This window comes from Triturus cristatus, chromosome 7 (assembly GCF_964204655.1).
Source record: "Triturus cristatus chromosome 7, aTriCri1.1, whole genome shotgun sequence".
Classification (NCBI taxonomy): Eukaryota; Metazoa; Chordata; class Amphibia; order Caudata; family Salamandridae; genus Triturus; species Triturus cristatus.
In genome coordinates, this window is record NC_140590.1 from 1,559,375,805 (window position 1) to 1,559,400,497 (window position 24,693).

At 44.4% G+C, this 24,693-nt stretch overlaps 1 protein-coding gene across 2 annotated transcripts in view; it reads right to left on the reverse strand.

The window, feature by feature from the left end:
- Nucleotides 1–24,693, reverse strand: part of SLC12A5 (solute carrier family 12 member 5) — a 1,098,594-nt gene that overhangs the window by 889,793 nt on the left and 184,108 nt on the right. The gene's annotated exons all lie outside the window — the stretch shown is intronic.

Genomic DNA, 24,693 nt, shown 5'->3' on the forward strand with positions numbered 1-24,693 from the left:
ATTATTCCTGCCATATTAGTAGTTTTAGCCTGCCTGTGAGGGCAACCTGGTCAGTTTGCAGGTTCTTCCCATTGAACATTGTAGTTCCCTTTTCTGTAGAAATATTTGTTTATAGGATTTGTATAGCACTGGAATGTCACCTTTCGGTAACTTCAAAACATTTGGTGACCCTATAAATATATAGTATATATAAAGTGAAAGCAAGAGTCACAGAGAACTCAGTGAGCTTCATGAATATCAGTCTACGAACTGAGTGGGCCCTTTCTACCTGGTGCCCCCAATCCACCAGGTATTCCCAAATTGCAAAGTTCTGTAGGGAGTTTAGTTGTTTGGGAGTAGACACACAGGTGAGGCTGGACTTTAGTTTGTAAATTCTGAGAGCAAATGCCATACCTTAGTGCCCAAATATATACTGTGTGCACAATCCGAGTCTGCAGCGCTATACAATCTCCTTAGGTGAAACCAGCACAGATCTGGATAGTGCAGTCAATGTTGAATTACATTTTTTCACGTCTTGATTCTATTGATGTTGACAATCTAATAATATTTCATTAAAATACTTAGAGGCCTGCTCTTGACATTGGTCTCCTGATTAGCTCTGAGGCACTGCAGTTGTGGACTCAAGGGTGAGTTGAGTGAGTGAACAAGTGAGTGAGTGAGTGATTGAATGACGGATGTTTCTACCAACCCACAGTCGATCCACCTAGTACTGAACAGCAAGAGTAGAGGGCAGTTTATGCAGGCCATCTGCCATTTTGCTGCCTTCCTCTCTTGCTGACCACTTTAGTCTAAATTCAGTGGTTTTTGTCAACCAGTCAAACGTTGCTTCTTCTCTTCCTGCTCCTGTTGTCAATCTTCTCTACAGTCCTTCCTTTATTTCCTGCACCACTTCCGATTTCTCTTAGTGGGGCACATTTGGTCCTTGATGATACTGCCAGCATGACTCTGCTTGTTTACTTATCTGCTACGTCACTCCTGTCCATGCCACGTCATTCCTGTCAATGCATTGTTATGGTGATTTGTAGAGTTCAGATCTCACCCGAGAGTGTATCCAGGCGCTAGATAAGGAGGGGACTGAGCTAGCCAAGTCCATGGGTGTGTGTGTGTGGTGGGGGGTGTGTGTGGGGGGGTGTGCGTACGTGCGTGTCTGTGTGTCCTTCATTCATTTCTGTCTTTTTAACCAATCTGGGGTGCATGAGGGCACTTTAAAGGTTTTATGCGAAATGTGAAACTACAAGTCCCAGTATGCCACGTTCTGTTGCAGAAATAGACATGATTATCTGAAAGTATCACAAGTGTGCCACTTACAATTATTCCCAGTGCTTTAAATGGGCAGGTGCTGTCTGGTACTGAGTACCTGTACTTCTTTAATTTCAAAGGGAGAGTAGCAGCACTTCTGAGCACTGCTGCAATACGGGAAACGGCCACTACAACGCGGCCGTTTCCACGCATGACCATAACCATGCATGCATTACAACGCATGCATGGTTACAACGAAAGCCTTTACCACGCATACTACTATATTACGAGATTCGTAGTAAAGGCATGTGTGCTAAAGATAAAAGAAAAAAAACAGGGGGTTTAGGGTGTCTCCCCCTCCCAAAAAAGCGTGGGATTAAAAAAGGGGGCTTGGGGGGGCATCCCCAAAAATAAAATATTTAAAAAACGCAGCTGTTTCCGTCATTTAAAGAAAGAGATGTGGAGGCAATCGGCGTCATTAGGGGAAACGGAAGGACACTTTGACTTCCTCTTAATGACGTGCAACGTCACCAAGGAAGATCGAGGAGAGGAGAGGTAAGGGGGAATGAGGGGGTGGTGTCGCACAGGGGTAAATTTAAAGGGTACATTTTTAGTGTGATATCCTTTAACATGAAAATGCCATTAACATGCATAATTTAACAACGAAAATCGTTGTAAAAGTATGCGTGTAAAAGGCATTTTCATGGTAAAGGATATGCGTGGTGATGGCATTCGCGTTGTAACACATGCGTGGTAAAGGCATGCGTTACAACGGAATGCGTAGTAAGGTCATACAACCCTGCAATACGTTTAATGGCAGAGTACCTGCACTTCTTTGAAGCAAACAGGCTCTCTAAAGAGCGAGTAGCTGCACTTTTATATTTCCATTTAAAGCACTGGTTACACCTTTGTGAGACCCCCAGTAGTTGCATTTCACATAACCCATAGAAAGTGAACGAGACCGTCCCTAGCTACTCACTGATTCAGCTGCATACACTAAAAAAAAGGCATAATGCAAATCAATGTGGCCCTGATGTAAACTGTAAAGACAAGCCCCTCGAAAAAAGACTAGTGTTTTACTACCTAACTGTGAGCATTGAGCACTGTGTCACGCCACAATGTATATGTACAAAGGTCCTATGCCGAGATCGCCCCCTGCTCTAAATGTCATGAGCCCCCTGATTGGTCCCATCTTATGCCCCCGGGCTCAAACATAGCACTCAAAAAGGTGCAATTCTGCAGGGACAGCATCAGCTAATGAATGCTGCACGAGCCCAGAATCACACTTCTCAATGTAGAAACATGACAAAAATAACGCCATGACATCAGCAGCCACCAACTGCTGCACGTGCTCACACTTTACACAGCACAACACAGGCAGATAACGCAAACAGGCCATCGTCAGCTAATGCGCTTGCAGTGCACCTGCGGCGAATCACACTACTCGTCCTGCCAAAATGACTCAATCTAAAGAGCAGATTCACAAAAAGTGGTCTCAATTTATAACCAGCCAAATTTGCAACCAGATTTGAATTTTGCGACTGATTTATGTACTTATAGGTCAGTTTGTTGAACTCCGAATCGAAGAAAGTCTCATTCCGGTATACCTCATTAATATTCATGTAAGTAAGTCATAAATTGCGGCTCACTATGAATGGACGAAATCACAGAAAGGGTGTCCTGCAAATTAGCAAACCATCATATATGTGATTGATTTAAAAAAAATATATTTTATTTTTTGTAAAAAATTAATTTTTAAAAACTGCAAATTTTCCTTAAAAGAAACGGGCTGCTGTAAAAAACACATGTTCTTCTTTTTTAGTTTCACTGAGAGTTGGCAGTGGTCCTCTATCAAATCAGTATTTGGAAGGGACTCCCGCATCACGTCCCTTCCAAATACTGAATTGGTATCCAGTTGTAATCCCATTTTAGGAGTTTTTACTGACTCCTATCATGGGTTTGGTAGATATGGAAAAACTTTTTTCGATTGCAAACTCCATTTCCTTCATGCTAGAACAGTAGATTGATGTAATAACTTAACTAGAGTTGCCCCTTGCTCCATTTCGCCAATAGGGGTTGGCAGAATTATTTACCAAAATGCAAAGTCAAAATCGAACCTCTTGTTTTATTAGCATGCAAAGGGTAGGTTGTTTTGGAATACTACAAATATTAGCTCGGCAGTCTGACTAGAGAAAAGGTCAGAATCTGTGTCACAGAACACAGCTAGCGTTTCCATGTCTCCCACGACCACGTGAATACTCAGAGAAGGTGACGGCTACCCACAACTATTTGGATTATCGCAAAACCAGTTAGAATGATCCTACCTCAACGAACCACTCTTATTGGTTAAAAGTTTGGTCAATTAGAATTGATGAACCTGCATGTTGATTCACAATATGATGAGCCATACTTTGAACCAATTAGAATAGTAGACTATTTAGGACCTTTCTATTTCCAATTATGAGATAGGACCTGCCCTTCACCCTGGTCATGCACCCTCTTTGTCAGATGCATGCCCAGACCTTTGATGGCAGGTAATTATTTCCTAGTAATGTCCTCTAGAGTGTTCACTGATGCTATAAGAGATGCATAATTTCAGATGATCTCCTATTTGGCTCCAGACTCATTTGAGATGTCATCAGTGATGTCATGAGTGATGTCACTGACCATGTCATGAGTGATGTAATGTGACGTCATCAGCAGTGCATTGCGGGCGCGCAAGTTATAGTTAGCTGAACTAACTATAACGGGGGAATTTCTATGGTTTTGCACGAGTGAAATGTCCAACTAACTATAACACCCCCGAAACCTATGTTTTTTTCAGTGAATTTCTAAGGTTTTTTAAATGCTAAGTCCTAACTATAACGTGCCTGGAACCTATGTTTTTTTCAGTGAATTTCAAAGGTTTTTTAAATAATAATTTCTAAATATGCCTACAGAGATAGGACATGTGAAGAAAGAAGAGAAAACGCACAGTAAGAAAAAAGAGAAATGCAGAAAGAAGCAACAGAAGTCCTCAAAGTTGAAGAAAAGTACAGGAAGAAGGAACACGTGCAGAAAGAACAAACAGAGGAGCAGAAAGAAGCCTTGTTGCAAAATCATCCTGTACCCTCAACTTTTTTCACGGATACTGGTGGTAACGGAGTCTGACTAACCAGTCCTAGAGCCAGTGCTATGTTAAAAGACACTTAGAATACAGTGAAAACACCTACATACACTAGGGAACACTATGCGTCGGGGTCCCCCTGTGATTAGCATGACCTCCTCTGTAAGCCTCTAGTATATAATAGGGCAGGGGGATTAAAACTACCTCTTAAAATGCGCCACAGGGCGTGTTTGCACACTGGTGAAGTGAGGGAGGGACTGAGCTGACGTGTGCAAACACGCCCTGTAGCTGTTTTAATTTGGGGGATAAAGTCCCTTTGAATCCTGAGGGTCCCTGGGGCCAACTAGCCCACTAGGTACCTCCAGTAAGTGCCACATAGCTGCGTTGCTGAGAGGTGTAAAAAGGGGCACGGCCTAGTCCACCTCTCTGCAACGCAGCTCCGTGGTGCTTACTGGAAGCACCTGGTGGGCTAGTTGGACCCCCGGAGCCCTCAGGATTGAAGGGGAATTATTTCCCCAACTTAAAACATGCCACAGGGCGTATTTGCAGACGTCACCTCAGGCCCCGTCCCCTCCCTTCACCACTATGTAAACACGTCCTGTGGCCATTTTAACTTGGGAGCTTAAGTTCATTTGAATCCTAAGGGTCCCTAGAGTCCAACTAGCCCACTAGGTACCTCCAGTAAGCGCCACAGAACTGCTTTGCAGAGAGGTGTAAAAAGGGGCATGGCCTATGAACACCTGTCTGCACCGCATCTCCCTGGCGCATACTGGAGATACCTCTTTGGCTAGTTGGCCCTCAGGGACCCTCAGTATTGAAAGAGAATGAAGTCCCCAATTTACAACTCGTCACGGGCGCATTTGCACAATGGTGAAGGAATGGGGCGTGTCCTGAGTTGACATGTCTGCAAACACGCCCTGTGGTGCGTTTTAAGTTGGAGATTTAATTCCTCCTCAATCCTGCGAGTCCCTGAGGGCCAATTAGGCCACCAAGTACCTCCAGCATGTGCCAGAGAGCTGTGTTGCAGACAGGTGTTCAGAGGCCATGTCCCTTTTTACAACACTCTGCAACGCATCTCCATGGCGCTTACTGAAGGTACCTGGTGGGCTAGTTGGTCCCCAGGGAAGAGGAATTAATTCCCCAACTTAAACCGTGCCACAGGGTGTGTTTCCTGCTCTCTTTTCCAAAAACCAAAGCAGTTTGCCGCGGCTCCCGCCCTGCCATAGCAAACAGCAGTGTCCCGGGGGTGGGCACCCCGGGACACTGCAGGAGCCGGCCCTGGGGGGTGGCGGTCCCCAGGGCCATCAAGGGCTCCAGGAGGGGGGCCGCTCTGGATGCGCAGATCCTTCCGATATAAAAAAAATTCAGCGCGGGCTCCCGCACTGAATATGGTAATTTGCCCCCGGGGGGGCCAAATCCCGGGGGCAGAGTAAAAAAAAAAGTGGGGGGGTCCCAATCCCCCCCACACTGCCCCGGGGACCGCCACCTCCCGGGGCTCGAACATTGTATATGCGGGGGGCTCACTTGCCCCCCCGCAGACCCGGGGACCGCCACGCCCTGGGGCTTCGTGAACATGGGTGGGGGGGCTCGCAGCCCACCCAGCTCCGGGGCCCCCCACCCCCCGGGGCTTGAAACAATTTGGAGTGGGGGGCTCTCAGACCCCCTAGCCCCGTGGACCGCCACCCCCCAGGGCAACTTGTCAGTGTTGAAGGGGAGCCACGCAGTCCCCCTCCTGGAACCTTGTATAGGTCCTGGGGACCGCCACCCCCCAGGGCCAGCTCCAGCAGTGTCCCGGGGTGCCCACCCCCGGGACACTGTAGTTTGCAATGACAGGGTGGGAGCCTTGCAGCTACCGCCCTGTCATTGCAAGCTGCTTTGCTTCATTGAAGCGAGAGCAGGGAAACCTTCTCTCGCTTCAATGAAGCAAAGCTGATTGCTTTTCCACATGGGGAGCAGCATGTTAGCTGCTCCCCATGTGGAAAAGCAATGCCGGCTCACGCAGGACGCGGGGAGCCGGCTGGGACCGTGGGGGGATTGGGGACCCCCCACGGCCCCCAACGGAGACCAGGCCCCGGGGATGGGGTCCCCGGGGCCATAAGTGGCCTGGGAGGGGGGCCACGTGGCCCCCTCCACCATTATAAAATAAAAAATTAAATAAACAATGGCCGGCCCCAAGGGATGGGGTCCCCGGGGCCTTAAGTGGCCAGAGGAGGGGGGCTACGCAGCCCCCTCCATAAAACATACAAACATTTAAAAAACAGGCCAATGCCCCGGGGGATGGGGTCCCCGGGGCAAACTATGACCTCGAGAGGGGGGTCACGTGGCCCCCTTCCCTATTTTATTTTTTTATAAATAAAAATTCTGGGGAGGCCCTGGGGGATGGGGTCCCCAGGGCCCAAAAAATAGAAAAAGAAGGGGGGCTACACAGCCCCCCTTCTAAACAAAAGAAGAAAACAAAAAAGACGGGATCGGGCGGGAGGCCATCCCCTCCTTACACCACTCTGCAAACGCACCCCCTGGCGCGTTTGCAGAGGGTGAACTAATTCCCCTTGAATACTGGGGGTCCCTGGGGGCCAACTACCCCACCAGGAACCTCCAGTATGCGCCAGGGGGCTGCGTTGCAGAGAGGTGTAATGAGGCCACACCCCTTTTTACACCTCTCTGCAACGCAGCTCCGTGGCGCTTACTGGAGGTACCTGGTGGCCTAGTTGGCCGCCAGGGGACCACAGGATTCAAGGGGACTTAATCCCCCAACTTAAAACGCACCACGGGTCACGTTTGCACAGTAGTGAAGGTAGGGGGCGGGGCCTGAGGGGATACTGTGCAAACACGCCCTGTGGCGCGTTTTAAGTTGGGGAATTCATCCCTATTCAATCCAGAGGTCCCCTAGGGGCCAACTAGCCCACCAGGTACCTCCAGTAAGCGCCACGGAGCTGCGTTGCAGAGTGTTGTAAAAAGGGGCGTGGCCTCTGAACACCTCTCTGCAACGCAGCTCCCTGGCGCATACTGGAGGTACCTGGTGGGCTGGTTGGCCGCCAGGGGACCTCAGGATTCAAGGGGACTCAATCCCCCAACTTAAAACATGCCACGGGGCACGTTTGCACAGTGGTGAAGGTAGGGGGCAGGGCCTGAGCTGATATGTGTGCAAACCTGCCCTGTGGCGCGTTTTAAGTTGTTGAATTAATTCCTCTTCAACCAGAGGTCCCCTAGGGGCCAACTAGCCCACCAGGTACCTCCAGTAAGCGCCACGGAGCTGCGTAGCAGAGTGTTGTAAAAAGGGCGTGGCCTCTGAACACCTCTCTGCAACGCAGCTCCCTGGCGCTTTCTGGAGGTACCTGGTGGCCTAGTTGGCTGCCAGGGGACCTCAGGATACAAGGGGACTTAATCCCCCAACTTAAAACATGCCATGGGGCACGTTTGCACAGTGGTGAAGGTAGGGGGCGGGGCCTGAGGGGCCACTGTGCAAACACGCCCTGTGGCGCGTTTTAAGTTGGGGAATTCATCCCTATTCAATCCAGAGGTCCCCTAGGGGCCAATTAGCCCTCCAGTAAGCGCCTCGGAGCTGCGTTGCAGAGTGTTGTAAAAAGGGCGTGGCCTCTGAACACCTCTCTGCAACGCAGCTGGTCTAAAAGATGCAAAAAGATTCAATCCTGCGGTCCCCTGGGGGCCAACTAGCCCACCAGGTACCTCCAGTATGCGCCAGGGAGCTGCGTTGCAGAGAGGTGTTCAGAGGCCATGCCCTTTTTACAACACTCTGCTACGCAGCTCCGTGGCGCTTACTGAAGGTACCTGGTGGGCTAGTTGGCCACCAGGGGACCTCTGGATTGAATAGGGATGAATTCCCCATCTTAAAACGCGCCACAGGGCGTGTTTGCACAGTGTCCCCTCAGGCCCCGCCCCCTACCATCACCACTGTGCAAACGTGCCCCATGGCACGTTTTAAGTTGGGGGATTAAGTCCTCTTGTATCCTGAGGTCCCCTGGCAGCCAACTAGCCCACCAGGTACCTCCAGTATGCGCCAGGGAGCTGCGTTGCAGAGAGGTGTTCAGAGGCCACGCCCTTTTTACAACACTCTGCTACGCAGCTCCGTGGTGCTTACTGGAGGTACCTGGTGGGCTAGTTGGCTCAATCCCCCAACTTAAAACACGCCACGGGGCACGTTTGCACAGTGGTGAAGGTAGGGGGCGGGGCCTGAGCTGATATGTGTGCAAACCCGCCCTGTGGCGCGTATTAAGTTGGGGAATTAATTACTCTTCAATCCAGAGGTCACCTAGGGGCCAACTAGCCCACCAGGTACCTCCAGTAAGCGCCACGGAGCTGCGTAGCAGAGTGTTGTAAAAAGGGCGTGGCCTCTGAACACCTCTCTGCAACGCAGCTCCCTAACGCATACTGGAGGTACCTGGTGGGCTAGTTGGCCCCCAGGGGACCGCAGGATTGAATCTTTTTGCATCTTTTAGACCAGCACTGACCCTGAAAAGTAATTCTAAGCGTACTTACCAGTAACTTGTATTTCCTTCCATAGGAATCCATTGGGTGGTTTTCACCAGAAACGTTTCTAAGTGTCCAATTTTGAAACGTACAAATATTCCTCTAAAATCAGCCGAACTACGAATTCCGATTTACTCACCTGTTATCAGGAGAGAACCCAGGGCTGCATCTTTTAGCCCAGCACTGACCCTGAAAAGTAATTCTAAGCGTACTTACCAGTAACTTCTATTTCCTTCCATAGGAATCCATTGTGTGGTTTTGAGCAGAAAAGTTTCTAATTGTCTATTTTCACAAACGAAAAATATTCCTAAAAAATCGTCTGTATGACTTAAACACATTCTTTCAACTGTTTACAGGAGATTGGCCAGTGCTGGATCCAGAATCCACCACTGAGTAAGAAAAAGTAACGATAACACTACTTACCTGCCAAGTGAATTTTCTGCCGTAGGATAACATTGGTGATTCTATGTGAACATTTTTCTAAGTGTCAGCTTTTAAAATACAATAATAATCCTTAAAAATCACTACTGTAACCAAAACGCTTTTACTCAACTGTTTACAGGAGATGTCCAAGGACTGAATCTAGGATCCAGTCCTGTGGTTAGAAAAGTAATCCATAAAGTAACTAATTGCATTTGACTAGAAATTCACATTGAGCTCAATGTTGCTTTGTGTTTGAAATTGGGTTGCAGATTGCAACAACTGTAACTACTGTACTTAAAAGTCTATTGCCTATTTGCAAAGTATTTAAACTAAAGTAATTCATTCTGAGAAAGTATATTTTGTATTGTAATGTATAATGTAATTAAAAAAATACAGTTTAAAAAATGTAGTAAATCAGTATAAAAAAAAATCAGTGTAACAATTAATACATTAAAAATTGTCATTTACAAAACGTTTGAAATTCACTGAAAAAACCATAGGTATCAGGCCTGATATAGTTAGGAATTAGCATTTAAAAAACCTTTGAAATTCACTGAAAAAACCATAGGTTTTAGGGGTGTTATAGTTAGCTGGACATTTCACTTGAACAAAACCATTGAAATCCTCTGATATAGTTAGTTGTACTAACTATATCTCGTGCGCCCGCAATCCACTGCTGATGATGTCACATATTACATCATACATGACATGGTCAGTGACATCACTGATGACATCTCAAATGACATCACTGATGACATCATCCACGTGGCAATCAGATACACCTCATCATACACTAGTATAACCTTTCATCACTCACTGTAAAATACAGAGTGCCAGATTTAAAACCATTGACACACCGATACAAGTTTCTAAACACCCACTCAGTGATTCCTAGATCTATACACACATCTAATCACTTACCTATAGATTCACTCATATCTGCTGTCAATGATCAATCGAACACTATCAAATATACGTATACACCTATATCGACATTACACACCAGCACACATCCTAATCACTTATGAAGTCATCCTACTCACTTATGCAAACAATGGATCATACTTACTTTTACTTAGCTATACACTTATAAAAACACCACCTCATCTATTCATATAGATAATAGCTCATACTTAGTGTGTTATAAAATCACTATTACAACTATACAGTTATCCATACAGCCACTCATACAATCACTGAGTCTTATGTATACTTATTTATATACAACAACTGACACATACACTGGCTTTTATTTTTCTAGTTTGTTGGACATGTACCATTGAGAAATATATTTGCTCATCGCCACACCCATAAAGATATTCACTCACCCAAACAACTGTTATAACATGTAGTTTTAACTTCATATACCTACTGAATCAACTATTCACACATCTTTGGGCAGTCACACAGCCCCCACCGAACCACACACACATTCACTCTCCCATACAAATACTCAGTTAACTAATCAATAAATAATATAGACTTTCATGTAGCTAGTAACCAACTAGTGCAACAGTTTACACAACAACTGACAAAGTGATACAGATATTCACACAGTTTAGTCACTATCCAATATATTTAGTGAGACACTATAAATTAGTCACGTAAATAGTCAATCACACTGCTACTAAATCCTCCATCCAGATATTTATATTTATATATCCCCTCATCCTTCAATGCAAATTGATATATATATAATACATATTTAAATAACGAACCAAACCCCATTCACTGGATGATGTCATTTGAGATGTCATCAGTGATGTCACTGACCATGTCATGAATGATGTAATATGTGACATTATCAGCAGTGGATTGGGGGCGCGCGAGATGCAGTTAGTACAACTAACTATATCGGAGGAATTTCAATGGTTTTGTTCGAGTGAAATGTCCAGCTAACTATAACACCCCTAAAACCTATTGTTTTTTCAGTGAATTTCTAAGGTTTTTTAAATGATAATTCCTAACTATATCAGGCCTGAAACCTATGGTTTTTTCAGTGCATATATATACATTTACAAGGCTAAGCGAAAAGCAGGATAGGCCAGACATAAAAGTAACACGAAATGCTTTAGTCCTACATTTATGTTTGACTTGTACCAGTTTCTGCTTCTCAAAATCTGGTCACCCTAACATAGTGGGAATAAGGAAGCCAGAAGAGAGTATTGTGGGGAAAAGAGCATGATAGAGAAAGGGGACCAATTGTTTACAGTGAGAATAGCGTAGAACGGTGAGGGCATGGTGGGAACATAGTGAATGAGGGAGACTATGAAGGGAATAGGGTGCGTGGATCAGGGAATGGTGGGAATAGGGTAAGTGAGGGCAAGTTTGATGGGCGTAGAAGGCATGATGAGAATACTGGACAGTAGTGAGCGATTGGTGGGCAAAGAATGTTTGGAGGAAAATGTGATGGGAATTCTATACATTTGTGAGAGCATGGTTGACGTACACATCGCTGACAAGAGTAGGGTGGGAATATGTAACCATGGAGCCGCCGGACTAAGGAAGACAGGAAAGATTATGCCATTTCTACTCACTACATAAAACAACATGTTGGAAGCAGTTTGGTACTGTGCAGCACATTGCATCATAACCAGCCTTAGGAATGCTCATTGCTGCACCCCAAGTCTCTGTACAGGGTTCCAGGATACCAAGAGAGTGTTTGTACCTGGCAAGCCCTCTGTTCAGTGTTCCTCTTGAGACATGTTTACCATTTGAGAAACATCCCAATGTAAGAGCCATTTATGACCCTACACACCTTCCTTTTAGGAGGTGCAAATCTGAGCCCAAACCTCATGGTGTCAAAAATGGAGGAATTTTAACTGTATGTATCACTCCTCTTCCAAACTTAGGCACAGTGACCTAACAGAAGAGCCCCATTCTGGTCCCTCACACATGCCACCAAAATCATTAACATTTATTCCACATAGCTCTCTTCCAACCAAACATTACCCCACAGTTACCCATCCACTAATGCGCTTCGTAGAGCGTATGAAGCACTTTATAAATGCAGTTACAATGCAATACATGTAGGGACTCACCCAAGAGGTAGTGGGTGAGTTTGGATTCTGCGAATGGCTTTTCCTGTTGTTCATGGGAGAGTATCGTGTGTTGATTTGGTGTAAAAGTGGGTCACAATCCAAGGCTGACGTGGCGATAAAAGGCTAAATGAAAACAAGGGCAGATTGGCCGTACCGGGCATCAGGTGTTCCGCCGAGAGGTTGGAAGGGTGGGGGGCTGCTTTTGTTATCAGGGGCCCCTTTTGCAGCAGTGCAGCAGTTTTAAAAGCACTGAAGAGTTCCTTGTATATCCAAATGATTTCAGGCAACATTAAAAGTGTTTATGGTACCTGCTGGGGAGAGATCAGAGTTTTGTCTAGTGGCAGTTTTGACTCATCTAAGTAGGCACAGAGGGTTAATATGCCTGCTGCAAAGAGTGTGTACTATGCAGATCACAGAATAGTATTTTATGTGCATAGCTCAGTGGGTTTTTGCTTTTGTCATAGATATCCTTTTGGCACTGTGTAGTTCATAAATTACATTCTTAATTTAGGTCAGAAAGTTAGGTTTTTTCCGCAGTCTTTCATTATTCTAATTTTGCTAAAATGGTTTCGTTCAGTAGAAATAAATTATTATTAGCAAAGTCAATCCTAACCACTGTGTTATGTTCTGAATCATGAGTGTGTGCTTCGTCAGACCAGGGACTCTTAATAAATGCCTACCGGTATGGATGACATGAATCCTACGTCTTGAGGTCCCCTTTGTCTTATGTAACATTTTCTATACACTGATTCACACACGTATGATTCATTGTCTCTGTATGTGTGTATGAAGTAAAATGCTCCAACATTTTACACTGGTATGAGAGGCACTATAAAGCAAATGAAAGACAGGTGAGAGAGAGGCTATGGAGAGATGAGAGGCACTGTTGGAAGGTGATAGTGAAGGAAACATTGAGGAGCTCCAATAAAGATTGCCGTATCCTGGTGCACTGAATGAATACATTTTTATTGTTTCAATTAATCAAAATTGTTACAATTAAGTGCAAGCTTCAAAGATTTAAAATATTACATTAGGTAATAAAACAAATAAAAACGGTGCAAGTGGTCAACTGTCAAAGACTCAATTAAATCTAGTCCATGAGTAAAGCGATGTCCTAGAGTTTTTCATTAAGGTGCAGATTTTCACTCCTCTATATAGGACCAAGAGAGATTTTGTGGCGGGTGTACAGGTACATGTTCGATGCTTTTAGCCACGGAGATTTCAATAAAGTGCAATGAGTTCTTTCACCTTGTGTGCAAAATTCGCAAATCTTGCCAGTTCCATTGGTATGTTCAAATTGAAAAGAAGTTTCATTGCATCTTGGCATGTTCATGTTCTGTATTTTAAAAACAATGGTTTTAGTAAAGTGCGACGTGCATGTGCCAAGCAGTGGCATATGCAAACCAAGTGAGCCATGGATTCCTCGTACTGTTGGCAGAGTCGGCAAGTGCTGACCACCTCTAAAGATTTCCAGCGGATGTTAAGATATTTTATCGGCAGCACCATGAGTCTCACTGCTAAGATTCGCTTTAAAATTGACTTGTTTAAAGCGGCATCAAGATATGACTGCCTTAGGCGGTCTTCGTAAGAGGTAGCAAGTATTCTGATGTTGCTGCTGGAGAGCCTCAGTTCCTTCATATCCTCTTCCTTAGAAAGTAGTCTACCTTGTTTTTTTAAGATCGATTTTAGGGTGCTGGGCTGATGAATAAAATCCTGTAGTTGGACATGTTGAGGTGAAATTCGGTGCTAGCAGTGTGCAGGACTTTGGACCACGAGTTATTTCCTTTCTCAAATATTGTTTTTAAAATTGCTTTCATTGAGTGCGGGGGGGGGCGCACATACCCCTCGACAGAACCGCACAATAGAGGCCCAATGCTCGTAACTCTGTTTGTTTAGCCCAAATTCCAATCGGACCAGTGGATTCCGGGCATGTGTTGGTATTTGGAAAAGTTGCTTAAACGCTTGACAGTTGGCTTGTTCCAAGATGTTACTAAAAGCCGCCGGGAATGCTAGTTGACCATATGTGAGTGAGGGTAGCAGCTTAGTGCATATGACCTTTCTGATGGGTTTAGTGGATGGGCCGCTTAATTTAGAATTCAGTTTGCATAGGGCCTACGTCACTGCCTTAGCTTTTATTTCAGTGGAAGAGATGTGTGCCGTGGGTTTCCCATTGCTCATAAGCCAGACCCACAGGTAGTTGTATTTGGTTGTTGCTATTTTCAAGATACCCAGTCTCCAATGTTGTCTGAGTTTGAGGGCATACTTCCCAAATATTATTACAATTGTCTTTCCTGCATTTGCCCTTAAGTCATTAATGTTGTTGTACTTGTTTAGTGCTTCCAGTAATCGTTGCATGCCTGTTTTGGTGTGGTCCAATAGCACCATTTCGTCTGCGTACTGCATTAAAAATAATCTAGTCGAGCCAATTTTAGGAGATAAAAGGTTAGCCTTGGATAATGTATTGCCGAGATCTGCCGTGTATAAGTTAAAAAGGAGGGGTGCCAACACACAGCCTTGTTTCAGCCCTCGGTCTGTTGGGATCTTTTTAGTGGCTGCATTCGCCGTGAGTTTCACCCATACCCATGTTCCAGTGTAGAGGCTGATTATTGCCTTTAGCAGTATCGATGGTACCCCCCAGGTTTTGCAGTTTCCGCCACAGCAGGCTCCGGTTAACGCCATCAAATGCCTCGGAGTAGTCCAAAGAATATGCAAAGAGTGGAAGCTGCTTTTCCTGAGTGGACTGTTCTGCTAGGTAAGCGAAAGCTAAGATGTTATCCGTTGTTGATGCTCCAGGCCTAAAACCGGATTGTTAGGCTGGTAAGATTTTATTATCGTCAGCCCATCCCAGCAAGTCTTGTAAAAGAAGGCTTGCATATCCTTTTGCCTCGATGTCCAGGAGAGCAATCAGCCTGTAGTTCGCTGGGTCCCCGGTGTCTCCCTTTTTGTGAATGGGTTGCAGCAAAGAACCTTTCCAGGCCTCCGGGACTGTTGAGTTGGTCAGGCAATACTGATAAAGTGGCGTAAGTATGGTACCCCAGAAATTGCAGTCTTCTTTGAAGAGGTGTCCTGGTAAGCCGTTTGGACCCGGTGCTCCATCCTTTCTGGTATTTTTTCAAATTAGTGTGACACGGTTGGCTTCAACATGGTGCTCTGATGTTTCTTCGCTATGCGAGAGTTTCCCTGTTACTGGCTGTACAGCTGTATCTTCTATGGGTGGAGGGAAAGTGTTTCCCAAATCATCGGTGATATGGAGATGTTGATGGTGCGGTTGAGCCTGAGTTGGCGCTCGACAATACAATGTAGCCACATGGGCAACCCATGCGTAGGTGGAAACCACGTTGCGCCTATCGTGGCCGTGCCCTGAGAGCCTATTGATATATCACCAGAATTCTGCCTGTTTATTTGGGGTCAGCAGGCTATGGATGTGCAACCATTGGGAGTCTTGCTGATTTCTTTTGCTATCCCATACGTTTTTCCTGTGTGTTTTCCTAGCTACTAGTTGTGTTTGGAATGTTTTGTCTTTCCCTCTCGCTTGTGGGTGCGGCTAGCTGATCTCAAGGCCCGCTTGCTTTGCTCCACTTTTGCTTACCGGTGTTGTGGTTGGCAGCAGATCCTTTCTCCTGAGGCTCGCCGGTGGTTTATTTGGCTGCATATTAAAAGTTCGTACACCTCTGTTGCCAATTATCGCAAATATTGCCTGCTATAAATTTGTGGGCGAGTCTGGGCCAGATGCTTTTCCACTTGCGTAGTGCTGTGGTATCTATTGTGTTCTATTTTATTCTCCGCTGTAAGGTGTGAATTTCCTCCCCATTTGTGTGGCCTACTGGGGCAATGAGCGGTAGCCTGGCCATTTGTAATGCAAAGACTATGGCCAGTGGAAAATGGTCACTTGTCTGGAGCATAGGTTTCTGAGATTCTGACACTTGTCCATGCAAGCGTTTACACACGAAGATATAGTCGATCGTGGCTTTGATTTTCCCCTGTAGTGCTGTGTACAAGGCAGCCTTGGGGGGGTTGAGGATTTGTGTAGGTTTTAGTCTGTGTGTGTTTAGAAAAGTATTCATTAGCTTTCCAGCCGTATCCGATGGCAGGGCGTCATTTGGTGCAGTCCCTAGGTTTCAAGTGTTAAAATCACGACGATTATAATTCCACAGTTCGGCTGGCTGCTTAGGAGCTCTGCCAGTGTGTCCACTAGAGCCCTCATGGCGCTGGGTCTTGATGATTCATTACTATTAAAGTAGATGTTCACAAGTAAAATCTTTTATTGGGCAGCCGTTGAATTTGAAGCCTTGCAAAAGAGTAGCTTGGGCCATCCCTGTGTTCAGTAGGGGTGCAGCTTTTATGTTACTGCTGATTCGTGTGTATATTGATAGACCCCCCCAATGGTCTTCCGAATATGTTGTGTTTTTTTGCCGGCTGTTGAAATTCTATGAAGCCTTGAATGGCCGCCGAAGTTAGCAGCCAAGTTTCTCGGAGGCATAACAGATCCCCAGATTGTAGAAAGTCAACTGATTCCGTGTTCTGTAATGTGGTTTAAACCCGTACACCTTCCGTGAGATTACTTTCACAGTGTCCCTCAGTCCAGAGCTGTGAGAATAATCTCTTTGTTTGCTAGGAACAATTTGTTCTTAACGGTGGGTGGGTTATTTCTGTTCCTTCCTTGTTGCTTCTTTTGAAATCCATTTTTGCACTTTCTGTGTACGTACGCCTTGTTTGAGTGGAGTTAGGTGAAAGATGTATTCTTAAATTGGGGAAAGCTGTAGTGCGAGCAACGTGGTTTGTTCCTTTTAAGCAGGACTTTTGTGAGCTCTCTATATTTTTGATGTTAATGCCAGCTTTTAACATGAACGGGTATTTTTCTTTTTTCGGAATGTGTACCTTGATCCCTCAATTCGCTAAGCGATCTTTTTCTGTCATGATTTTTAGGTCTCGGCCTGGCAAAAGCAGCGCATACGCTGCTCTCGCCATACGAGGGCTTATTGGAATCAATACAGATTCCGAAGCTCTTGGAGGTGGAGTTGAACCCCCACCCATCTTCTTCATTCGCTGGCGTCATCCTCCATGCAAAACGCAGGCTCACGATTGCTAGCCTGCCTCTTCTACGAGCAGGCTCCCAAGGGGCCTGGGAGCGGGGCTGGAGGCTGCAGACCTGCAAGAGCCTGACATTTCCCTGCCCGCCGCCGGGGCCCTCCCCTCCAGCAGGCCTGGACTTCACAGTCTTTATAATAAAGTATCTCATGACCATAATTGTGGGCTTCACCTCTGGTGTTTGGGTCTGGTCCGGCAAGACCCTGCAGTCCTGGCACAGCTTCTACCACAGGTTTAGAGGCACAGCGAAGGGGGAGACAACAGTATGAGCCCCTGGCCTAAAAGATTTTAATACTGCACTGTGGAGGGCGCACAGAACTTGGACTTCGGTGTGGCCTTTCTGAATAACAATAAGCTGGGCTTTGTAGAGTCGGGCCTAAAACCGTGTATGTTGGACACTGAACTGGGGGGCGCACAGCAGCCCCCAAAGCCTTACCTTATACCACTGTGCATGGAACTGTGACAGACCCATTTTGCAGGAAATACGATGACTTTAACAGGACACCAGGTATTCCATCTTATCCGCTGCTCATTATTTGAATGCCCATCAATCCTATTGTACACGACCCTCCTCTCCCCATAGTTGTGTGAAGATGCCCATCCTTGTAATGTCGGTTAGTTTCAGGCTCAGGACAAGTAACCTGAAATATCCACCTGAACTCTGCTACATTACAGCCACTGCGGCTACCAGCAGCGCTGCTCTGTAATGAAATTGTACCAAACCTACTGTTTTGGCTGCGGGGGGAAGTGATATTTAGATTTCTTCTTTTCTTTTGGCTTTGTAAGTAAGGTGACGTGGGCAGAAGTAACACACGAGTGACAAAGTGGATCAGGGCCATTTTCAGAAGCTCCTGTGCATATATATTGCATGTGCATATTTTACTTTGTTGTTTTAAACAATAGTTTAGCGAGAAAAGTCAAGGCTCAAAAATCTGAATCTTTGGCACACTATGCACACACTAACAGCGCCTGCTTGAAACGAGCATAACTTGAAGTGCAGTGACTGCTCCATTCTAGTGTATTTCACTGGAAAGTGCAAGTTATCCCATCGCGGTAGTGTCACTGTTTATGAATGTTGCGCGGTCCAGAAACCTCCCTAGCTTCTTGGGGGATTGTTGGCCAAGGTAATAGTACTTGTGTTGTCGACCTCCGAAGGAGAATCAAAATATTTGCTCTGTTAGGATTCCCATCTCTGATTGCAGCGCCCGGTGGGGACCGGATCAAGTTCTGTGTACTTACTAGTTTGACATCTCATTGCCAGTATAGAGTATCAGTGGAGGAATGCATAATTGTTAAACGAACATTTCTTTTTAAAGACAAAAAGCGAGTCGTTTTACTTATAGATCTCAGGTTTTCAAATAAAAGCTAGAGTGGCATTGCAGTGTCTGAGGGCTGACGGTTCCACTGACAGGTTGAGAGCTATGGCAATACTCGGGTATTAAAATAATAAGAAAATACATCACAGTTTGTTTTTCTAAATCAAAAAGCAAGTTCCTTTTGTATTTTAAGTCGTATTACTTTATTGGCATTTTAAAACATATTACATTATACAGTGCAGTACCAGCAGTAAGGAGTCCCTTGGCAACAAGAATATGCTGATATTTAAAATGCAATAGGTATCGCCTTTCATTAACTTAAAGCCATTCGCTTTGTTATACAATACCATTAGCAAAGCAAATGGCTTTAACTTAATCAAAGGCGAGACCTGTTGCATTTTCAATGCTTGTTTGTGGTATAGAATCAGTTTTCCATTTTAATATTGACGACTCTTTTGTTTCATTGTTGACCAGAAGCTTGAATTGTACTTGGATGAGGTCTTCGGTCACAATCAAGGAGAGTCACAAGAGAGGGTTTTCAGTAGGTAGAAAGTTGTGGCGCTCAGCTATATTTGCGTGTGTGTAAATGTTATAAATAACGTTATAGGTAGATATGGTGCTAGCCAGGTAGGGGAGACCCATGTAACCTCTATGTCTGTGTAGGAAAATCCCACAGCAATATCGTACTACCAAGTCCTGGGCACTCATATAAAAGAGTAATTAGAACAATTGGAACAATTCACTAAATGTAAGTCCATACTAAAAATCCTTTAAAGAAAATCGCAGAGGAGTTGTTTCTTATTTCTTTTAATTTCCTTTGTGTTGTCAATCAATCAGCATAGAACAACCAGCCGACACGTGTTTCGTCAGGGTAATGGTGGACCCCTGACTCTTCAGAGCTGTGCTGGTGTGAGCAAGGTGGTGTAATCGAGATGTCAGTGTTAATTCCAACCCGGCACGTCTATACTGGCGGATATGTGTGACTTTGCCAAGTCTGAATCCGCGGTTGCGGGATTAGTATGTACAAAACAAAGTTCCCTCTCCAATGGAAGGTATATCCCAATCTGCACTCCTTTGAACTTCACTCCTTAATAACACGTAATCAAGTGTATATCTGCAATCATAACTGTTTTATTATCACAGTAGAGTGTTCAAAATGTTGATTCAACAATTATTGTCGTTTTATACAGTAAATACTGTTCCATATTGAAAACATAGGTACTCGGGTTACAAGTGTAGATCCTAGGTACTCGGGTCACAGGGTTTTTAATCCCAATGCATTTCGGGGTCCACCCTTCCTCAGGGGATGCTCCCTATGAACAAAACATATTCTCTTAGTGTTTCTGCGCCAGAATGTAAACGAAATTACCGAAAAAGAAAAAGAAAAAAGGTGTAAAAAGTCCTGCCATAGATAAATTGCGCCATGCAACAAGTAAAATCTGTACAGTTGTGTTAACTGTGCGGGGTTCATAAGTGACGTTGTGATTAACTCACCCAGAAAGACTATGGTGTTTGGGGTGGTGACGAACATAGCGTGTGTGAGTGTGTTTTAAACGAGATTCCTTAATGGAAAAGACGCGGTGCTCGGTAAAATGTGAAAAACCCCCGTGTTAGAAATTACAATTCCCCGTCGATCGCTAATACCTTAAACCAGTGCAAAGTCAATAGCCTCAGTGGTATCAGTCAAACTGAGATGCATACCTGCTTAAACCCGCCATACGGACGTAACTCCTTCGCGTTCGGTGTTCATTAGAATCGGAACTGTTACTAGTGTGCCCCGGAAGTAAATAGTGAAACGTGCGCGGGCTTTGCTGATAACTATAGAAGAAAGACTATCACCCGTTGAATCAGATTATACCCAATATTGACCTAAAGTGGATTAAACACTTTTTCTGCAGTTAATCATGGTCATACGGTGCATGAAAATACATAACTAGAAAACCAAAAACAAATCTGGAAACATTATAATAAAAGAAAACCTCGAAACATTGTATAAAAATATTCACTCAATAATTAAATCATGGTCGCTGTACAAGCACAGTAATACTGAATGATTATTTACAGGTAACAATTATACTCCACCCGGTCATTCAGCCCTTTTGGGTGTAAAGAGTCCAATTTGAAAATCCAGTACAATTCTCTTTGTAGAAGGAATTTTTTATTATCCCTCCCATTTTGTTGTTGGATTTGTTCAAGGATGAGGAATCGGAGTTGGCTGATGTTGTGTGAAAATTTGTTGAAGTGTGTGGCAATAACAGATTTGGGATTATTTGTTCTTATATTGCTCTTATGTTCTGTTATTCGGATTTTTATCTTGCGTTCCGTTTTGCCCACATAAGTGAGACCGCATGGGCACTTGAGAAGATACACCACGAAGCTGGAATCACAGGTCGCTGTTACTCGTAATTCAATTGGAGTGCCCTGGGTAGGATGTGACAGTGTAGTGCCTTTCATGATGTTGTTGCAACTTCCGCAATTAAGGCAGGGGATGGTATCCTTATGTGTCGCAGTTACGGCATTCTTATTTTGTTTCAACAGTTGTAGCAAATTCGTTGTGCGTTGGTATGCGAATATGGGGTTTTGATTAAAAATGCCGTTGAACTCAGTTTCAGCTTGTAACATTGGCCAATATTTTTTGATGGTTTGTTTGATCTTTTGACTTTTTGTTGAGTATTTTGATACAAAAACATTGTGTTCATGTCTTACTCCCAAGTTTTTGACCATTAATAATTCTTGTCTGCTTTTTTTATCTGCTCTTTCTTTGGCTTGGTGTAGCACAGACTCAGGGTATGCTCTTTGTTTAAATTTTATCATCATCTTGTCTTTGTTGGCTTGGTACAATTCTTCTGTCGATGATATTCTTTTAATTCTGAGCAGTTGAGAGTATGGTAAATGCTGTTTCAGACTCATTTGGTGGAAACTTGAGAAATGTAAGAGGTTGTTTCTGTCTGTGCTTTTGATGTGTAGTGAAGTTACCAATTCATGGTCTTTTATCATAACTTCAACGTCTAGAAAAGAGATTTTCTGTTTGTCAATGGTGTGTGTGAATTGAATTCGATTGTCGGCTTTATTCAGCTCTTGTATTGCATTCAGTAATTCCACTTCTACACCTTTCCAGATAAGAAAGATGTCATCAATGTAACGGATAAATAGGATGCTATTATCCATCCATTGTTTTTGCGATAGGATATGGTTGATTTCAAAATGGTGCATGAACAAATTTGCGTACGCAGGAGCTGCGCAATTGCCCATTGAAGTGCCGTTCAACTGAGTGTAGTATTGATCTTTCCATGTGAAGTAACTATGGTATAGCGTAAAGTGCATTAGCTCCAACAAAAAAAATACTGAGGTTGTTGTCTTTATCGCTTCTTAAAAGAAAATATTCAAGTGCCTCAAGTCCTGAATTGTGTGGAATTGAAGTATATAGTGCCTGTACATCCATGGTACAGAGTATGTAATCAATGTTCTCTGCCAATTTGATTTTGTCTAGTTTTGTTAGGAAATCGGTTGTATCCTGAATGTATGTTGTCATTTGTCGTACAATTGGTTGCAAATGTCGATCTATGTATTTTCCAATTGGTTCATGAATAGAGTTCCGGGTGCTCACAATAGGTCTGAATGGAGGATGTCGTAAATGTTTGTGGATTTTCGGTATCATGTACAGGTAGGGTGTACTGGGATTTTGTTTGATGAGAAATTTTTTGTCTCTTTCATTGATTGTTCCTAATTGAAGAGCTTTGTCTATGATGTTTATTAGAACTTGTTTGAAAGATGCAGTCGGATCGGATAGCAGTTGCATGTAAACCTTGTCATCCGAAACATGTAGATCCACGCTGTTCTTAGTATGTAGCCACAGTAACATACACGTAAATGTGTTCAAAGTGTTAGGTTTGGGTAGAAACGTGAGCTGTAATCCCTCTCTGGAGGCGAGCCACAGAGGACATTCCTTGTATTAATTCACATACTTTGACACATATCCGTGTCTGTGTTGTAAAACTTCCCTCTCTCACGTGGATTTGACGTAAATACCGGGGATTACAGCTCACGTTTCTACCCAAACCTAACACTTTGAACACATTTACGTGTACTTTACCGTGGCTACATAATAATCCCGCAACCGCGGATTCAGATATCTCTACAGACTTGGCAATGTCACACATACCCGCCAGTATACACGTGCCGGATTGGAATTAACACCGGCATCTCGATTACACCACCTTGCTCACAACAGCACAGCCCTGAAGAGTCAGGGGTCCACCATTACCCTGACGAAACACATGTCGGCTGGTTGTTCTATGCTGATTGATTGACAACACAAAGGAAATTAAAAGAAATAAGAAACAACTCCTCTGCGATTTTCTTTAATGGATTTTTACTATGGACTTACATTTAGTGAATTGTTCCAATTATTCCAATTACTCTTGTATATGAGTGCCCAGGACTTGGTAGTACAATCCAGGAGAGCACAGGAATATGTTGAAATATTTGTAAAATATTGGACCTGTTTAAAATGTCGGCGCTTTCCCTTGAGGTGTATTCGGGAGTGAGGATTGTGATGTTATTCTCTTCTTTCATTTGCCCTTGTACGCTTTGGCATTCGTCGCTTGAGTGTGTGGACGGTCCTTGTGCATTTGTTATGGTCGCTCTGATATCTTTGTGGATGACTTTGATCCCCCGGAGATAAATTTGGTTCGATGGCGGGGTGACTGGCATTTCTCTGCCAGTAGCGTGAGGCTAGATTTCCTGCTTATTACTTTCTCAATACTGCTTTATTGGAGAGGTGCCTGTGCTGACTGTTTGCAAAGGCACTTCCGGCGCACGATGGGTCCCCTCCTCCTTCTTGTCTGACAGTCCCTCATTGGTGTGTGGACTTGAAGTTATTTTTGGGTTTGTTGTATTGTTTGGCTGGCCATTTTCCGGCCTGGAGCTACAGCTTTTCTTTTCAAAGATTGGATAAAGTTTCTGTGGCTCTGCGGTCCTTATTGCGAGAACCTTTTTTACGTGTGTTTTTTGGCTGTGAGGGCCAGCTGGTTCTCTCAGGCTCAGCTGTGTTTCCTTTATCCTGCTCCGTTGTTTATTGGTTTTAGCTTGTTTTTTCAAGCGTTTCTTTGCTCTCAGTGATAGTGTTTTGGAGGGTTCTGTGGTGAGTTCCAAATTGGGTGGTCCACCAACGTTACTGTACAAGGTAGTGCCTGTGCCGGTTTCCTTGTATGTAAGTGTGCTTTGGTGCATCACTGCTGCCAGCTGTGAAGATGACGGAGGTGTGTCCATGCCCAAGGAGGGCACGCCAACTTGAATTTTATTCTGCTTGGTGGTCTTTTCAACTGGGCATGTGTTGCCCACACAGAAGTTCATATCCCTCGTTGCTGTTTGTGATGGCACAATGAGGGTGCTTGCCACATTCGCCGGGTCATTAATTCCTTTTGCATCCTGTAATATTATTTCGGGAGTTCTTTGATGGGACTGGACTGTGGTGGTCTGAAGACTTTGCTTAAGTTCTGTGATAATGGATGTTAAAACTTCTGGAAGTTAACTACGCTTCTCCACGATTGGTAAGCACGAACACCTGGCGGGTGGTAATGACCTCAGAAAATCAATTTTTCCAGTTAGAGTGTCGATTTTAGCTTCAATGTTAATCATGGCTATCGTGATTGCCTGCATGGTATCCATTTGTATTTCCAATTTTTGCGTTTGTCAGGTGACCGCGTTGTTAGCCGTAGATAAAATGGAGTTGATTGAAGACCATAAAGAGTTTTGGTTGTGACAACCCATCTGGGGTGTGCACTTAGTTTTGGCGGTGGAATGGAGGAGATTTTGATCTCCCGAGAGGCTATTTTCTCTCCGTTCCTCTTTCGTCGAGGGTAGGCTTTGGTTAAAGGTGAACATTTTTATTGTTGATAAGCTCCGTGAGAGGGGAGAGGGTGAAAACAGAACATGCGGGTTGTTTCTGCTTTCTGCCTGTGAGTCCGGCGTGAGCTCCCCATGCGTGTAA